Source organism: Notamacropus eugenii, chromosome 1 (assembly GCF_028372415.1).
Source record: "Notamacropus eugenii isolate mMacEug1 chromosome 1, mMacEug1.pri_v2, whole genome shotgun sequence".
Lineage (NCBI taxonomy): Eukaryota > Metazoa > Chordata > Mammalia > Diprotodontia > Macropodidae > Notamacropus > Notamacropus eugenii.
This window is the reverse complement of record NC_092872.1, coordinates 470,739,610-470,758,714: the sequence shown is the minus strand read 5'-3', so window position 1 is coordinate 470,758,714 and position 19,105 is coordinate 470,739,610.

Genomic DNA, 19,105 nt, shown 5'->3' with positions numbered 1-19,105 from the left:
CTTTGGGCTGCTCAGGGCAGAACAATCCTGCGCTGGGCAGCCAAATAGGAGCGCTTCTTCCATCCCATCATGAGACTGTGCTTAGAATGGGCAGCACCCCCACCTCCTCTGTATCCTCCCCCACTCCTCCTGATGAGTAGACACACAAGACAATGATACATTCTGTCTCACCCACAGGGCCCCCCAAGGGCCTGGTAGAGACCTGCAAGCTGGCCAGAAATGGTAGCTCAGGGTGGTGCCTGGTTTGTCCATGGAAATGCTTAGATTCCCCAAGCCCTGTGTGCCAGCTGAGTATGACGGGAGATGGGGCTGGGGGTTATCTAGGGCTCAGTTCAAAGAGGGAATGTGATCAATTCTCAGCTGGGCACTTTCTGCAAGGAAAAGTGGATTGGGGTGGGGGTGAAGGTGGGAGGAGAAGGATGTTGAGAATAAAAACTCTTTAAAGACATAGGCTGGATGTAAAAGAACTGCATGCACCACAGGGCAGGAGCATCCTGATTAATTCCAGTCCCCTTGTACGTCTGAATAGGGATATAGACAATGGACCTGATTTCACCATTTTTCCTGAGTACCACTTTTGCCTTTGGTGTTGGTCCCAGTGTCTGAAATAATTAAGCACAATGTTCATCAAGGCAGTAGGAGAGATGGAGGGAAAGGTGGACAAAAAGGGAAGGTAGCAGAAATAAAGGAGAGGATGTGGGGGAGAGAAAAGACGAGAGACACAGAGACAAAGAGAAGAGAATGGGAAGGTGAAAGGAAGGAAGCAGAATGTTAGGAATTGTTCGACTAAAACTATTCTGTATTTCTATAATATCTTAATGGGCAACATTACAAGGGAAAGTCAAAAGGAAATATGACCATTTTAAAAAAAAGTGCTTTAACAAAATAATTATCTTCCGGAGGGGTGACCAAAGAGAATCATTCTGGCTAGTGTTCTACAATCATGGGGAGGGAGTGAAAACTGGAGAGTGGGGGGAAGATGCAGGATCATCAGCTGGCTGGTGGTATTACCTTCCTTGGGTGGGAATGATTTATTTTATTGTCATATCAGATTTTCCAGCCTGGGGAATCATCTGAGGTTTCAAGAAGTGAAGGAAGGAAGAATTCATGTCCTCCCAAGAAATAAAAATGTCTTCACATTGTGACTCAAATCGGAGCTCATCCTTCACTTGATTTTGAATTTGGAGCCTGGAAAACAGTAAACCCCCAAGTAGTCAAGGATTATTGGCAGCTAACTCTCTATTGGCTGCTAAGCCCAAACACAACCTCTTCCTCCTCCCCATCCCAAGAGGAGCTCTCTGTTGGGAGCATCACTTAAACTGAATTGGAAAGGCAGATCTTTTTCCCCCAAAATATGACTTTCAGCAATACATTCAAGAATAACTAATTGGTCCCTTGGGGCAAGGAGCAGTGGTGTCATTTTTGGATATTTAAGGTCCATCCCATCACCTGTATTATGGGCCCTTGGAACATTTCGGAAGAACTCTTTGTGGGACTACAGACCTTGGGGAGGTCATTAGGATGGCAGGAGCACTTAGGATTTCTAGAGAACAAGGTCATGCCTCCATTTTGCCTCCAGAAGGATGCAGTGAGAAAGCCAGAGGACTTGGTTATTCTTACCTGAAAATGTCAGGTAGATACCTAAATGATGATTTGAGGAATGCCAGAAAGCCATGATACATTGTGAAGACAGAGAAACTGGTTTCAGCCCTCAGCTCTGCTACCAATTGTGTGACCTTGGACAAGTCATGCTTCTTCTCTGGGCTTCAGTATCCTCATGTACAAAATGAGGGGGGAGATTGAGATGACATGTAAGGTCCCTTTCAGCTCTGGATTCTGTGATTCCCAAATATCTCCCTGATACATCCTCCTAGCTATATCTGAAATCCTACCATTAGTAATGTCTTCCTTTGGGTCAATCAATCGATCAGTCAATTAGCAATATACCAGACACGGTACTAGATTCTCTTCTTGCAATCCCCTTTTTAAACACAAATTCACCTTGGTGGTGAGGTACATTAAGTACCTAATATTTTATATGGAGTGAGTGTGTCAGATGTTTTTCTGCCTGTTCCAAGAAGATATAGGGCTGCTCAAGAGCATTGAAAACTGGTCACTTGGGGGAGAGTTGAAGTATTATGCTTGTGTTTAGTCTTTTTCAGTCATGTCTGACTCTTTGTGACCCCTTTGGGGGTTTTCTTGGCAAAGACACTGGAATGGTTTGTGATTTCCTTCTCCAGCTCATTTTATAGTTGACAAAACTGAGGCAAACAGGGTTATGTGACTTGCCAGCTAGTAAGTGTCTGTGGCCAGGTTTCAATTGAGGTTCTTCTGACTCTAAGCAGGGCACTATATCCACTGCACCACCTAGATGCCCTAACATGTTGTTATTGTTGTTTAGTCAATTAGTGGGTTTTCATAGGCTAGGAGGATTATAGAATTTAAAGCTGGGAGGAATCTTAGAGATCACCTACTTTAACTCCCCTTGTTTTATAGATGAGAAATGAATACCCAGAGGAGTCTTCAGAGAGGTTACTTGCCCAAGGTCACTCAGTAAGTATCAGAGTCATGATTCAAACTCTGGAAATCAGTCCCCAAATTTAATGTTCTTTCTACACCACCACCCTGGCTGCTCCAAGGGTAGCATCTACAAAGGGACTTCTCTGTACCACTCCCTTCACCCTTGTTCTGATCTTTCCAGTCTGACTCCTCTGGATTTGAATCCCCCAGGGATCCCTCCATTCCTCTCCCTCTTCCCCTTGGAGTTGTTGTCACATGGGACAGGACGGTTGGTCAGGCAAACTCCATGACCTTCTCTTTTTAACCTTCCCAGGGAGGCAGAGGGTGATATTACCAAGACATTTATAACAGGTTGGCTGACTATTTCGGTTGGGCGCCTCTCTGCAAAGTGTTATTACCCCCTTTTTGCACAGGAAAAAAATATGCCTAGATTTTCATTGATCCATCTTGAATCAATGCTTTTAAAAATCTTGGACACATTTTCCTTAAGAGCAAAAGCATGCATTTTATGTTTTGACATGGTGTTATCGATCGGCAGCGGCGAGAGAGCTCCACCTGCCCAGGCTTCTGTTTCCCAGCCGGCCAGGACCTGGTCGCACTGCGTCCTTAATGGCCCTGCTCCTGTTTTCTCGGCTTGCAAACTCTCCTCCTTATCCTCGGGTTCCTCAGCCCCAGCCCTTTCTCAGTTTTTTAGAGTGATCGATATGGTGCCGAGGCCTCCTGCTGCTCCCTGTCACTCAGGCTAGGCCGGCCCATCAATTATGTATGTGTCTCTCTCTCAAATTTCTATTGCATTTGTCAATGACTAATCGATAGTTCCTCTCCCTGCCCTTTTTTTTTTAATCCTCAAAGACATGCATGGAATTTGAACTTTAATACAAACAAGATTTTTTTGGGGGGGGGGGAGAGTGTAAAAAGTGGAGGGCTGCAGGTAGGGCAGAGAGGTGGGGGTGGGAGAGAATAAAATGTCTGTAAATGAAGGAGTCTGAGACAGTTGACTGCGATTCCCAAGGAGTTGGAGGTGTTTTGTCAAGGTCTCTTTGTAACTAAAGGCACCAGTCCTGATGTCTCTGCCAAAGAGGACGGTAGGGGGTAAGCTAGGTGGATTGACTCCAAGCTGCCTCACCTATGACCTGATGGACCTCTCCCACAGCAGGAGGTGCTCTCTGTGGGAGATGCTCTGAACTTCCTCCGTTAATGGCATCTGACATTTCAGTCATCCTGAAAGGAGCCTGAGCCATTCTGCCTGCTTACCCTAGGCCTCCAGGGCCTCCATTCAGGGGGAGGACTTATGTTCTCCGTGAAATGTCATCTTCTGTTGATGTCTCAATTGCTTAACTTTGGGCCACATGGTAGCTTTGCTGGGCAATAGTGTTTGGTTGGGGGGTGGAACCTGAACTCAGGAATAGTGGAAAAAGAAGAAAGTAGGGGTCACTGGCTGGTTCAGGAATAGTCCCCCGAGTCCACAACTGGGTGAGTCATGCCCAAAGTTCTAAAGCAGGCAAAGTCTGTCTTCAGAAACTGTCACTCTCCTTTCCACAGTGGAAAGAGTACTGGAGTTGGAGTCAAGAGACTTTGAAGTCAGAGGACCTGGCTCTGCTCTGATAAGCTTCCATGTGATCTAAATCCACTTTTAGGACCCTAGATTTGGAAGGAAAGTTTATCTAGTCCAACCACCTCATTTACAGAGGCTGAAAAAAAGAGTAAGTTACTTGGTCGTACAGGTAGGTCATAGAGGTAGGAAGTATGAATGACAGGATTTGAACCCAGCTCCTCTACATCCAAATACAATACATACCACATTGCTTGCTGCTTTACCTTTCAAAGCCCAGATGCTTCATCCAGTTTTTCACCAGGAAACCCAAGACTACTGTGTACTACCTTCCAAATACTCTGCATGGATTTTGAAATGATCAGTTATTTGCCTGTTGTCTCCCCATTCAAATCTAAGTTCCCTGAGAGCAGACCAGTTGTTTGTTTGTTTGTCTGTTCACTTTTCTTTGGGTTCCAGGCACTTAGTCATTGCCTCACATATAGTTATTATTTAGTCATTTTTCAGTCCTGTCAGCTCTTCATCACCATTTGGGGTTTTCTTGGCAAAGATACTGGAATGGTTTGCCATTTTTTTCTCCAGCTCATTTTACAGATGAGAAACTGAGGCAAAATGGGTTACATGACTTGCCTAGGGTCACACAGCCGACAAGTGTCTGAGGCTGGATATGAACTCACAAAGATGAGTCCTCCTGAATGTAAGTCTGGCTGTGCCATCTGGTTGCCCATCACATATAGTAAGGACTCAATACATGCCTGTTGACTGACTGTCCATGCATTTTCCTATCTGCCCTTAAATCCTTCCAGAGACTTTGCACCACTACCTTCTGGAGAAGTTGATCTTCCCCAAGTCTGAAAATGTACCCTAAGGCAGAAGATTCTTAATTAGTGAGTACAAACTCACCTAATGCACAGCTATCAAGCCTGGCCTAGACAATGCTTCTCATCCCATCCAGTCAATCACCAGGAAAACTGAGCCTTTTCCTCTGTCTTGCCATCTACCCTGCTGTTGCTGCATATGTACTGTGCCACCTCCTCCTCCCCCACCTTCCAGCCTCCAGTCCCAGCCTGTTTTCTATGTTTTAATCCAGAAGCAGTGACAAAACAATTTAATCAATGCTACTGGAAAGTTTGATATAGTCAATCGTCCTATGCCTCCATTCACAATTCTTAGGACTCCTCAGATGAAAACTCCATTTTTTGGTGACAGTTCTCCTCTATGTTGTCTCCCTCAACCAAATGTCAACTATTTGAGGATAAGAACTACTTCCCTATTGTACTTGTATCCCCAAAACCTAGTAGAATGCCTAGTGTATAAGAGGCACTTAATAAAGGATTTTTCATCCATTCATATCAGAGTATCAGTTTCCTCAATTATAAAATGGGCAGATTATATATACTAAGATCTATTCTACCTAAGTATATAAGTATCCTATGACACCAAGTTCCTTCTGTTGACCTCTGGCAGTAAAAGACCTTCCTTCCACTGCCTGGGTAGTGGAGTAGAAAGAGTTTGGGAGCTGGAGTTAGAGGGCCTAGGTTAAAATCCTAGACCTGACACTTAACAGTGGCAATGAACTTGCAGCTAACTCTCCGAGTCTTCACCCCCTCATCTGTAAAATGGGCATAATAGAACTTACAATACTTACATCTTAGGGTTGTTTTGGGGGTAAATGCTTTGTTAACTTTGAAGCACTATAAAAGTCTCAATTGTCCTCAGCCTGTCCCTCAAAGTCCTGCTCCCCATTAGGGTGCTAATCCTTCTTAGAGGTAGCATCTCAGAGGCACTACCCCTTTAAATTTCAAAATAACTAATCTCTACTAGCAACATAGTAGAAAGAACTATGTAGAGCAATAGGAATATGGAGGCAGAGGAGCCTTTCTGGTGGTCCTCAAATCTGACACCAGGTCTGATATCATAGGCTACTTAACCTGCCCACATAGGAGCAAGGCTAGCCATGCCTCTGACTATGGTTGTCTGTCACTGGGACCACCTCTTCCCCACAGGTCCAAACATGAGATGAAGGCAGAGAGATTGGAGCTGCTTTTCCAAATTTACAACTATGAATGTAGTGAACTCTCAATTATCTACTTTAACACAGAAAAGAATTCCCAGGGAGATTTCCCTTACCCCCAATAGTTAATTTTAAAAATTTATACTTGATTCTAGGTGAATCTTAATACAGATGTTACTATTCTAAGTTCACACTTCTATATCGCATTCTCACCACAACTCCCCATGGGGTGGGGTACTGCTTTGAAGGGCAATACTAGAATTCAGGAAAACTGGAGTTCAAATCTTGCTCCTGATTCATACCAGCTGTTTGACCTTGGGCAAATCACTTACCCTCTCCAAACCACAGAAAATTCTCTAAGACCATAAATAATAAGTAGATTGTTTCATTCTATGCAAGTGGAGAAGATCCCCACATTAATGAAATCAAGATTTTGTGTTGTATGTATTACAGCAACCCTGTGAGGTAGGCAAAGAAGGAACTTTTATCCCTTTTTATAGACAGGAAAATAGAGGCTAAAATTGGAAAGGTACTTGCTTATAGTCATAGGACTAGAAAGTGCTCAAATCTTGACACTTGAAACTAACCAAGTCTCTAAGTACTTTTTCTATTATCCATACCATGTTGTCTTTCATATTACCTTATGCGAAAGTTCAAACACACACACACACACACCTGCCCCAACCAAGGCAATCCTTTATTTAAACTCTCCCTTATGTGTAAGGTTTGAATGTCCCCCCTAAATACATCCATCTCCAAGGAGGAGATGTACTTCATTTCTACCCATCTTCAGTAAAAAATTGATATTCCCTAGGGCAAAAAAGAATGATTTACTAAATACCAGGAAAGGCAGACATGACACAATACAAAGGAAGAAAAAACAATATATTCAGAGCTTACCTTCCAAGTAAGCATCAAGTGAAATTGCTAGTTTATAGACCTAGAGTCATAATGGGGTGGAACAAATGAGGCTTTGTCTCAGGAATTAAGAAACCTAAAGAATACTAAATTGGCTCTGCACTCACTGAGGGCTGGAGAGAATGTGGTAACAATAGATCTTTGCTTTCTCCTTAACCAAGCAACTGCAAAGTTATAGTTATTCTACTTCCTCCACACTGCTTTCATTTGTTGACACTCCCTCTAGGTGGGAGCGCAGACAGTCCTGAAAGGATGGAGATATGGTTCATTCAAGGCAATACAGCTAAAGAGGGGAAAATTCGTTGGAAAAACTAAATATATATAAATGTGTATATGTCTATACATAGACACACACATAGATACAGATTGGAAGAATAGGTTAAAATAATATCTTAGATTACTGGGGACAGGTTTAAAAAAGAGGATGGTGAAAAAATCCATGGAGACACAGAAATAATTGGAATTGAATGTCTATACAGAGCCCAAACTAGGACTTTTTGTACCTGGGGCAGGAGACAGGAAAAGTGCCTTTAGACAGAGCATCATGGAGAGTAGAGAAATATAGACCCCAGGACACTGGGGTAAGAGGGTGGAGAAGAGTTCATTCACTCCAAATCATCTGATAGCTTCTAATCTAACAAAAGCAAAAAAGATAATAAATTCTTAGATTTAATTTCATTAAGGTAAAATGGCAACAAGAGGATGTGATATTCCAGAACTAATTCTCATTAATGAGGAGGAATTACTTGCTGGGGTGGAAATGATTGTAACCTTGAGGGGAAGTGACAACTCCATCTTAGAATTTGTGTTAGAGGAGAAGGAAGCCAAGAATTCTCAGGTGGATGACCCAGACTTAAGGAGAACAGATTTTAACGGGCTCAGAAAAAAAGGACTGGAGCCCTTAAATTCTAGAGATGGGAAGTTTTCAATAACAGAGTTCTACAGACACAAAGAAACCCCACTCCAATGAGTAAGATAAAGGAAAGGTGTCAAAAGAGACAAGTTTGGATAAACAAGAAACTTGTGAACAAGATTTTTTAAAAAAAAGACATATGAAATATGAAAACAAGGACAAGTGACAGGGGATGAACAGAAACACATGTCATGGCTCTGTAAAGAGAATGCCACAAGTCCAAAAGTCCAGAATGAACTGAAACTGCTGAAGAAAGATGAGTGTAAAAAAAAAAATGGAGAAAAGAGAAGGTTTAAAGAAGGGATAGGCTATTATTCAGGGTGTGGGGGTGTGGAACAAGGATAATGGACAATGGAGAAAAGGGAGAACTTTTACCCTCTTATTTTGTTTCAATTTTTTTCTGCCAAGGAGAAAGTTCTTTGCTCTGTAATAATACATAATAATAGATAAGTTAAGAAGTAGTAAGACAACACCTTGCTGATATTGATGAGTTGAAGCTACCACATCCAGGTGAACTCTATCCAAGGGTACTGCAAACACTTGTTCTTGTAATTGCTAAAAGATCATTAGTGATTCTGAAAGAGACCATGGAGAATAAGAAAGGTGCTGCAGTTTTAGAGAAATAGCCATTTTTCTTTTTTAAAGGGATGGAATCTGCAAAGTGTAAGCCACTCAACTTGACTTTGAATTCTGGCACAATTATCTTAAGGCAATGGTTCTCAAATCGTGGTCTGTCAGAGCCCTAGGGGTACCCAGAAATCCTTCTATGGGGACCATGAGGTCAAAAATATTTTCTTAATAGTATTAAAATTTTATTTACTTATTAAAATATCTCTCTTTTTTCTAGCTACAGAACTGTGAAACCAGATTTTCTTGTTGTTTAGTTATTTTCAGTCATGTCTAACTCTTCATGACCCCCATTTGGGGTTTTCTTGGCAAAGATACTGGAATGATTTGCCATTTCCTTCTCCAGCTCATTTTACAGATGAGGTAATGGAGACAAACAGGGTTAAATGACTTGCCCAGGGTCATACAGCTAGTAAGTGTCAAGATTTGAACTCACAAAGATGAGTATTCCTGACTCCAAGCCTGATACTCTACTGTGTCAACTAGCTGCTCTTCAATTTCTTCATATATCCCATCAAAAACAATATATTATGACAGATTGAATGCAGAATTAGATACAAGAACCCAATTGTCTTCTATTAAATTAGAAATTAAAGAGATTTGCAAAAGTATGTAAAATAATACCACTCCTCCATAATGTTTTGCTTTGGAAAATATAAATATTTTCATTAAAATGTTATTTATTTCAACAATGCATTTATTACTTATCTTTTAATAAATTAATAGATATTCAAATATTTTATCACTTGTTATTTCTAATGAGATAAATATAAACAGGGGAAGCTAGGTGGCACAATGGATAGAATACCAGGCCAGGAGTCAGGAAGACTCATCTGAGTTCAAACCCAGCCTCAGGCACTTACTAGCTATATGACCCTGGCCAAGTCACTTAACCTGGTTTACCTCAGTTTCCTCATCTATAAAATCAGCTGAAGAAGGAAATGGCAAACCACTCCAGTATCTTTGCCAAGAAAACCCCAAGGAAGACATGAAGAGTCAGACACATTTGAACAATAACAACAAATATAAATAGATAGAACCCACATAAAAGTTCTCTGATGTCTTAAAAATTTTTAAGATTATAAAAGGTCCTGGGACCAAAAAGTTTGATAACCACTACTCTAAGGTTCATTAAAGGAATGACAAGTTAGAATCTAGAAAATGAAACAATAATCATAAAGAATTTGAAAGGCTTCATCAAAACAGCTTATGTCAGACCAACCTTATTTCCTTTTTTGAAAGGGTTACTAACTTCTAATCTACCAAAAGCTAGTCATTCAGAGAGGAATATTGATTTCATCAATGTATTTGGTAAAATCTCTCATGCTACCCTTCTAGACAAGATGGCGAGATGTGGACTTGGATAGAATTAGTTGATTGGGCAGATCCAAATAATAATTATTAATCATTTGAAATCAATATGGGGGTATTCCTCTAGGGATCTGTCATTGGCTCTGTGCTGATCATTCTTATCAATGACTTAGGTAATATGGTTATCAAATTTTCAGAAGACACCAAGCTGTTGCTGGTGGTGGTGGTGGTGTTTTGTTAACACATAGGATGACAGAGTTAGGATTTTAAAAACCTCTAAAATAGTGGGTCAACTCTAATAGGATCATTCTTAATAGGAATATATATATATATATATAGTCCTACACTTAGGTTCAAAAAATCAATTTCACAAGTGCAAGTTATGAAATAAATGTCTACATAGCAATAAAGATCTGGAGGGTTTGGTTGTCTGAAAATATGATTCAATAATGTGATATGACAAGCAAAAAAAAGGTAATGAAAATCTTAAGCTATGGTAAGAACATATTTCCTAGGAAGAGGGAAGTGATCAAACCACATCTGGAATATTATTTTCAGTGTTGGGAGCCATATTGGGAAGGACATTGATAAACTAGAGAGTAATCAAAGGACAGCAACCAGGAAGGCTAAGAACCCTGAAATCATACTGTATGAGGTTCTAATGAAGGAACTTTGGAGGGTTAGCCTGAAGAAAAGAGGATTTGGTAGGGATGTGATAGCCATCTTAAGGTATTTAAAGGCCTGTCATTCATCCAAGGGACTGGCTATGCTTGGATCCAAAGGTAAGAATAAATATATTGAAGTTACAGAGGAGAAAGGGTAGCCTTAATGTAAGGAAAAGCTCCCCAAGAGCTCTCCAAAAGTAGAATGGACCACCTTGGGAGGTAATAAGTTCCCCTTTATTAGGAGTCATAAAGCAAAGGTTGGATGGTCACTTGTTGAGTATGCTATAGCAAGAGTCTACATCAAGTACAGTTTAGGCTTCTCTAAATGTTCTATGAGATTGCTTCTAATATTCTAATTCTCATTTAGTTTGGCAAGGACTTAGAATACACAAATGGCAAACCCTCTCGTGTAAGCCCTTCTTAGGTTGGTCATCTGGTGACTTCTACAGAGCTCATAGCAAGTTCTGCCCATTTTTCCTATAAGCATTTTCCTGAGCTTTCCTTCATTTTCCCAGTAGCAGTGACCTAGCAGATTAGGTTCCACCCACAACTGCCAGTCCTTTGTAATGGGTGATAATTAACAGTCTTTGGGGAACTGACTTCCAGGGGTCAATTCCATCTGTCAATACCCTTTGCAAGCATTCAGAGCAGAAATCACTTTGGTCTACCCCAATTTCCGAGAAATATGAAGCTGCCATGTGTAGTGAGGGACAGCATGTAATCCACAGTAAGTTACACAGAAATGCATCATGCCATTTTGCTTTGGTACCAAGACATCATTCAGTGACACCCAAGGGCAGTGAGAGCGTATTATGATTCCCCAAGCCCTGATTTCTTGGACTTTTCTTCTTTTTCCCAGGACTGACAGTCAAGGAGATTGGCAGCTCCCTCTTTTTCATCCTTCTTGGGTGGTTAGTGGGTTAAATACATATCTATGAATCATTAAAATTCATGTACCACAAAGTCAGCAATCCAAGCAAGCTCTCCTTTTTCCATATCTATGGAGATATGGCCATATTCTTGCACCCAGCTTGGTCAGGGTGGTTACCTAAACATAATCACTGAAATTCAAGCACCTTTAGCAAAGACTTGGTGCCCCTGTTTCTTGCACTTCACATTACATTTTGTTTTTCCTTGTGATAACATCCAATTTAATTTTCTAACTCAGTCCCTTTAGGGCTCATTTTTTATAATGTTCTTTGGCATAAAGAGTTGGCCTAAAATTCAAGAAGACCTGGGTTCAAGCATGACTTGACTGACACATACTGACTATGTGACCCTGAGCAAATTGCTTAGTTTCCCAGCGCTCTAGGCAGCTCTCAAAGATTATAAATTGCAGAGAAAGTTCCAACCTGCATAAAGCTGAGAAAGTTTCCTCATCTAGAATTCCATATATCAGTTAAATCACAAATTCAGTCCCTCTCCCTATCCATTACCAAGTCCTGGTGGCTGAGTGCGTAAAGTAAAATAATAAAAACTCACATTCCTATTTCACTTTTAAGGTTTACAGAGTCCTTTTCTTACAATCCTAGCTAAATGTTAATATGGGGAACAATGAGGATTCTCAATGAAGAAATGGATTATAGGAGACTTTCTTAGTCCTAATTTAGGACCTGAGCATTTGCTCATCTTTCCCTTTCCTTTCCTTTGCCCTCTCATCTCTTCTTTTAATTCTTTCAACACATTTGTTCTCCACTTCCTTGTGCAGGGACTCATTGCATTCCTGTAATTTAATGTATTTGGTCACTTTAGGGAAGTATTTTCTGGGTTCTACAATTTGACTAAATAACAGTGATAATAATTTATCATAATATATGACAGCAGTTACTTGTTCTAAAGAAATCTAATGATTATTATATGGGTTGTTCAAGCCTCTGAAGGGTCCTCAGTCAACAAAATATGTCCTGAACTGGGGTTTGACAAGCATAGTAGAAGGCAGATCTCTCACACCAGGCAAGGTTCCAGTCATCGAAAGCTACTTACAATCTGGGGTCATCCTTCCCACCTTATATTTCCCACTTCAAGTGCATGGGTAGATGTGCTTAGTGATTGAGTAGGGAGACTGAAGGATGCAGGTTTTTTTTTTTAATTTCATTTATTCATGGTTTTATAACCATAGGACCCACTGGCCCTGAGAGACAGAGCACTAGAATTGTTTGTAAGATATATGGTAAGATAACTTGCTTTTTTGCCTGTCCAAACACCTCATAGATGAATAAAGGTTTGGGCTGGAAGAGAACTTTGGGGTGGGGGTGAAGGAGGGAGAGGGAAAGTTGAGCAAGGAAGAATTCCTAGATCTAGTATAGGTGTGCTCAGTGTGGGCACCATTCACTACATGTGAGTAATCAGTGACTACTGGTGACTTACTTGTGTCTTACTCCCCTCACTATTTGTCTTGGTAGAGGGCTCTGAACATAAAAGGCTAGTGGCTGACTCAGGGAATGTCCAAATGAACCATTAACTGTCCCCAAAGTTGGCAAAATGACAAAATACAATCAGTTGTCAGACATCTAGAGTTTCCATGTGCCATGGATTTACTTTTGAGACAGCGAGGTGCAGTCAAAGGCACATCGGCTGAGGTGGTAAGAGACCCGAGTCAACCTAAACCCTGCTACAATAACTTGGCAGGTTATTTCTCCACTCTGGGTCTCAGTTTTCTCCTCCATCAGTTCCGATAGGAGTCTTTCCACCCTCTAACAGTCTAGTATTCTATTGAACAGTTCCAGCCCTGGTGGAGACTTCTCTGGATCAATCTTGAAGATAACTGGTAAAATCTATAGAAGGGAAGAAAAGCCTTGGATTGTTTCTAAATGGCAAGGTCCTGCTTAAAAGTAAAGGATAATGTATCCCCTCCTTTCCTCTCCATGGATGGAATGGATCCTAGCTTCTTTCTCCTTCATGCTGCTCAGCACGCGTGTGTGCACACACACACACAACACACATATATCACATATACACCAAAAACAAAAACACCTGTGTTAGAGCTTAACTATGCCTCTTGATTAAGACCCTAATGTTCTGCTTCCATCTCAGAAACACTCCTAAGGCACCTGGGGCTTCCCTTCGCCAGAGTCCAGAAGATAAGTCAAAGAGAATCTTGGATTTGGAGTCTATCATCTCCAGCATCTCCTCAAGCTGTCGGCACAAATGTGTGTTGAAAGCACAAGGCTATAAGGAGAGAGTTACCATTTAACCTTCAACAACTTATAAAAGTTATATGACAGTCACAAGTGTTGCTGTCTTTGTGAGCAAACAATCCTCCTGCTCTGACACATGCCATGGTGTTTTAACTAGAAACAAGTGCACAGATAGAACTGCAGAACCAAACCCCTTTTGAAAAGGCAATGAGTCAATTCCAGGACAAGGGAACTTACATAAACCACAGAGCCATCATGTCCACAGTAGGAACCTTGTCAGATTTACACTAGGAGGAAAATGACACAAACACTCTGAACTGACTGGTCCATGAGGAGGGCTTGGGCCTAAAGCCATGGGCCACTAGCCTTGAACTTATTCCTATGTCCAAAAGCCATCCAGGATGATCATCTTTCTAAAAAATCTACTTCCCCTCTCCCTTTGGGCTGTTTCATTTTCTTATTAAGGTCATGGAGTTAGGGTGTTTTGTTTTTTTTTTCATTTTGCTATCTCATTTGTTCCTGTGGCTGTTTTTGTTTCATTTACACTTGAGGATTAAGTTTCCAAGATTCTTTTAAAGACTTTTCCCCCCTCTTTCTATAAGCAGCTGGCTGGGGGGAAGGGGTGGTGGTTAGTTTTAACAGGAGTTGTTTAACTAATTGCCAATTATCTCTGAATAGGGTATGGTTTCCAACAGCTGTAAGGGATTTTGGGTTCCATCCATTGTCTGCTGTTGCTGGTATTTGGAGTGTGTTGAGATATTCTTGGCCTGCCCCTTTAAAGACAGAACACAGTACATCACATCTTATCCTTTTTGGGCACTTTTCCCAGATCTTCTGGACAGATTGACATAGAAGGACACAAGAGTTTTCAGAGCAGGGTAGTAAAAAGGGCACTGGATTTAGTGGCAGAGGGCCTAGGTTCAATTTTAAGCTCTGCCACTTGCTTCCTGTGTGACCTTGGATCTGTCACTTAAATTTCTTGGGTGGTATAGCTTCCTCTTCCATAAATGGAAAAGATTGGGTTAGGTGATGCTAGGTGATGCAGTGAGAAGAAAACTGGACTTGGAGACAGGAAGTCCTATGTTCATATCTAGTCAAATCCTGATATTTTCTTAATCGGGTGACAAGTCACTTATCCTTGCTCAGCTTCTGTTTCCTCACACATATATAATGATATATAATAAATATAAATTTATAGATACTATATATTTATAAAATGAAGGCACTGGACTCATGGCTTTCAAGGCCCCTTCTAGCCCTAAATCTTTGTTCCCATGTTTCCTATGAAGAAGGAGAAGATCAGAGGACATAGAATGTTATTGATATCTCACATTCTTAAGTGTTAGAAGGAACATTTGAGGTAATGATTAGCTTATTCACTATAACATAACAGCAGAACCCAAACCAGTAACCCAGAAGCTTCAGGTCTTTCTCTACACCAGCCCACCTGCTTTCTCTAGGAGGAAAGAGTGAGCATCACAGGCTCCTGGAATGGCCTGGCATTGGGTAGAAATTCTCTGGACTAGATGTATCACAAATTTTGTGCCAGTCACTTTGCGTCTACATTTTTTTTTTGTTTATTTTCCAAGCATGTTATGACAGCACCCTTGTAAGATGCCTGGGCTCTTCTTTTATTCTCCTCAAATTTTAGACCCTACATCTATCCTGACTGTAGCAGAAAGCTTAACAGCAAGTCTTCTGATGTGAGTTTATAGGCAGTGCCAGATGTTGTTAAGTAAATGGGAGGACCCTGGTGCCAATGTGTTACTAATTGTCCCTTCTGGCTGTGTCTGAGAGATTCCTGGGAACAGGCAAATCTTCAGATCACTGCAAATGTTAATCTCCTTATACTTAAGATATCACATTTTCTTTGATGTTCTCAAACATGTTGACTCCTATCTTGGGTGAGCGTGCAGTCCAGACAGAGCTAACGGCGTGTTTTGTCTGCCTCTGCCTCCAGGAGAGTCTAGCTCCGAATAGTCACTTCTATCAAAGACGCCTCCTTTGTGCTCCAGATGAATTCAGGTGAGGGGGCTACAAGATGTGACCCTCCAAAACTTCTCTGAACGGACTGAATTCAGTCAAGGTCACATTCAGGAAATGCCAGGGCCCTGCTGGGGTTGAGTACATGAAACCAGCACTCCTGGGTTCCTCCTGAAGATCCAAGACAAGGCAGGGAGGACTAAAAGAGCTGGAAAGTAGGGGATCACTCCCCAACCGGCCCCCTCCCATTCATACTTGGACTGACAGTTTTTAGTATGAACACTAAACACTGTTGCCCACATTTTCTGGTTTCCTAAGACTTTGAAGTGATTTTACAAACTTCTGTCCTAGCTGTGGAAGCCCAGGTTTGTGTCCATGTCCTGGGCACCTGATTAATGCCAAGAAACTCTAATGAATGACCATTTGAAAACAAATAAACAAACAAATAGATGAATGAATAAACAAAAATAAATGAAAAGGCCTCTTGATGTTTTTGATCTGACAGAGCATTATGTTTATGGACAATAAAGCACACTCATCAGGTTCCTGTTATTTTTCTGTTTATAATAAATGGGAATTCCTAGAGGAGATTAGCTCAGAAATCTAAGCAGCATTAGTGAAGTTATGTGATTGAGGAGTCAGCCTCCTGAGGCCGGCCAGGACAGGATGACTAAGTGACTGACAGGCAGCAATTGATTGGCACTCAGAGGTAAAGCTAGGGTACTGCTTCTTGAATGAGGCAGACCACTAATTTCCCAGAAATACTCACTTGTCACCTGACTGGCAGAATACAAACTATTGTGGAAACCTGTCAATATATTTGTAATTAGAAGGACAAAATTTTAATAGGTACTAGGTATATATTGTTGTTATAAGTTGTTTTCAGTCCAATCCGACTCTTTGTGACCCCATTTGGGGTTTTCTTGGCAGAGATACTGGAGTGGTTTGCCTTTTCCTTCTTTAGCTCATTTTACAGATGAGGAAACTGAGGCAAACAGGGTTAAATGACTTGCCCAGGGTCACACAGATAGGAAGTGTCAGAGGCCAGGTTTGAACTCAGGGAGATGAGTCTTCCTAACTCCAGGGACAGCCCCACCAGGATATGTTAGATGTTCTCTAAAGAAGTGACTATCTTTGTTGGCATCGTTATCCCTACCAGATTGTAAGCATCTTGAGGGTTATATCCAGGAGCATGCTGGAGATAGTCAGTTATTACATTTTCAATAGAGACAGTTATACCCCAGAAATCAGCAAAAGCAACAAATCAGTGCTTCATTTGTTGTCTTGATGCAATATTGTCTAGACTTAAGAAAGTGATGGAGATCCAGTTAAACATTTACCAGCACACTCTTAGTCATATCTAAATTTGTAACTCTCTAAGACCTAACATATTGCTCTGCACACAATATGCCTTTCATCTATTTTCTGGTTATAGCAGGTGATTTTATTCCTCTGAGAACTCCTAGTGAGAAAATCCTCTCTACTAATAAAGATCAGCAACTCAAAAAATTTTGGAAAGGCAACTGGGATGCTATGCTAAGTTAAGTGACTTGCTCAAAGTCACATAGACACTATTTATCAGTGATGGAACATGAACTCATATTTTCTTGATTTGGGGCAAGTTTTCTAGTCACTATGTCTTGCTATCTCTCACCTTTAAATTAGTCACTTTTAATGTGACAGGCAGCTAGGTGGTACAGTAGATAGCATGCTGAGCATAGAATCAGGAAGACTCATCTTTCTGAGTTCAAATCTGGCCTCTGACACTTCATATCTGTGTGACCCTGGGCAAGTCCTTTAACCCTGTTTGCCTTAGTTTCCTCATCTGTAAAATGAGCTGGAGAAGGAAAGGCAAATCACTCCAGTAGCTTTGCCAAGAAAACTCCAAATGGGATCACAAAGAGTTGGATATGACTGAAAACAACAGCTAATTGCCTAGGATCACAATCGTGTATCAGATGTTGGGACTTGAACTTCCTTTTCTACTTAACGCTACCTTTTGAGAACTTAATCAGTATTTCTAATATTACATTTTGTTGTGTTGTTGATTGGTTGAAATGATGAAAACCTAGCATCTAGATATTCAAGTGGAAAATAGTGAGAAGCTGTCTTTTCTTCCTCCTTTCTGCCCCAATCCCAACCCAAAAGAGATGAGGACATAGATTTATTTCATCCAGTGGGCACAACTGACTGCTGGGTCAGACACAAGCCAGCTCCTGCCTAGCTATAACTATTCAAGCTTCAGACATAACCATCCTTCAGGATTTTATGTTATTTTACAGTTTGCAAAGCACTTAGATGATAATACCCTCCTTTAAGATAGGTAGGACAAATATTACTATTCTTAGTTTGCCAATAAAGAACAGGACCATTTGACTTGCCTAAGGCCAGCCTAGTAAGTGTCAGAGCCAGAACTGACTCATCTAGAGCTCTTTCTTTCTCTATCATGCTTAGTTTCACCGTAATGAATACTCCATCCCAGCCCCCCCACACACACACACACATACACTCCCTACTTCCAGTCCTTTCTTCCTGTCAAACCTAGACTCTCTCCATCAGAGAGAGCTTCTTCTAGCTATTGTAGTGGAAAGACCACTATAGTGGGAATACAAAAGCCTGGGTTCAAGTTCCAGCTCAACAACTTAATACCTGTGATATTGGAAAGTCATGTGCCTTTTATGGGTCTCGGTTTCCTCAGCTATAAAATGAAGGGGTTGGACTAAATGCTTCCTAAGACCTCTTCTGGCACTAATATGAGCTTCTGATTCTAAAATTAGAATCAACACATGAAACAACAGCACAAAAACCAAGACGGACAATGAGTTAAGTCTTCTCTTAATAACAAGTTCTCTGAGGGCAGGGACCTGGTCTACTTCTGTCCCCCCTCCCTTCCCTATCCTGAAATTCCTAGCACAGTGTTAAGAACCCATTAGCAGCTCAGTAAATACTTCCTGGTTAAATGGTTCATTGAGGACTCACAGGACCATAGAACTGGAGATGAAAGGTACCTTAAAGAACAGCTAGTCCAACTCTCTCATTTTACACATGAGGAAATGGAGTCCTAGACAGGTTAAGACTGGAGAGAGAGAAAAGTTCCCTGAGTCCATTTTCTTGCTCTTGGCCAGGGACTGATGCTTCAGTTCAACTGGCAAGACTTGGAAAGAAGTACGAAGGTGGAGCTCTCATCCCAAGGGAGGGGGTGTCCTATATATACCACTAGTCTATTCTGTACCTTCCAGACAAGACCGGCATCAACCTCATCCAGGTCCCCTCCCCGCCCCTTGGCCCCAAGGCCATTTCAGTCAGACAGGTTAAGTATAGTCATGTTCTGAGTCCTTTATTTCAGTCCCATCAAAGAGGTTTCTGTTGCCATTCCAGTAAGGAAAATTAAAAGTGTGTAGAGCCGCACCAAAATCCTCAGCCAAGGTTTAAATAGCAGCACTAATGAGCATGTATGCTGGTGAA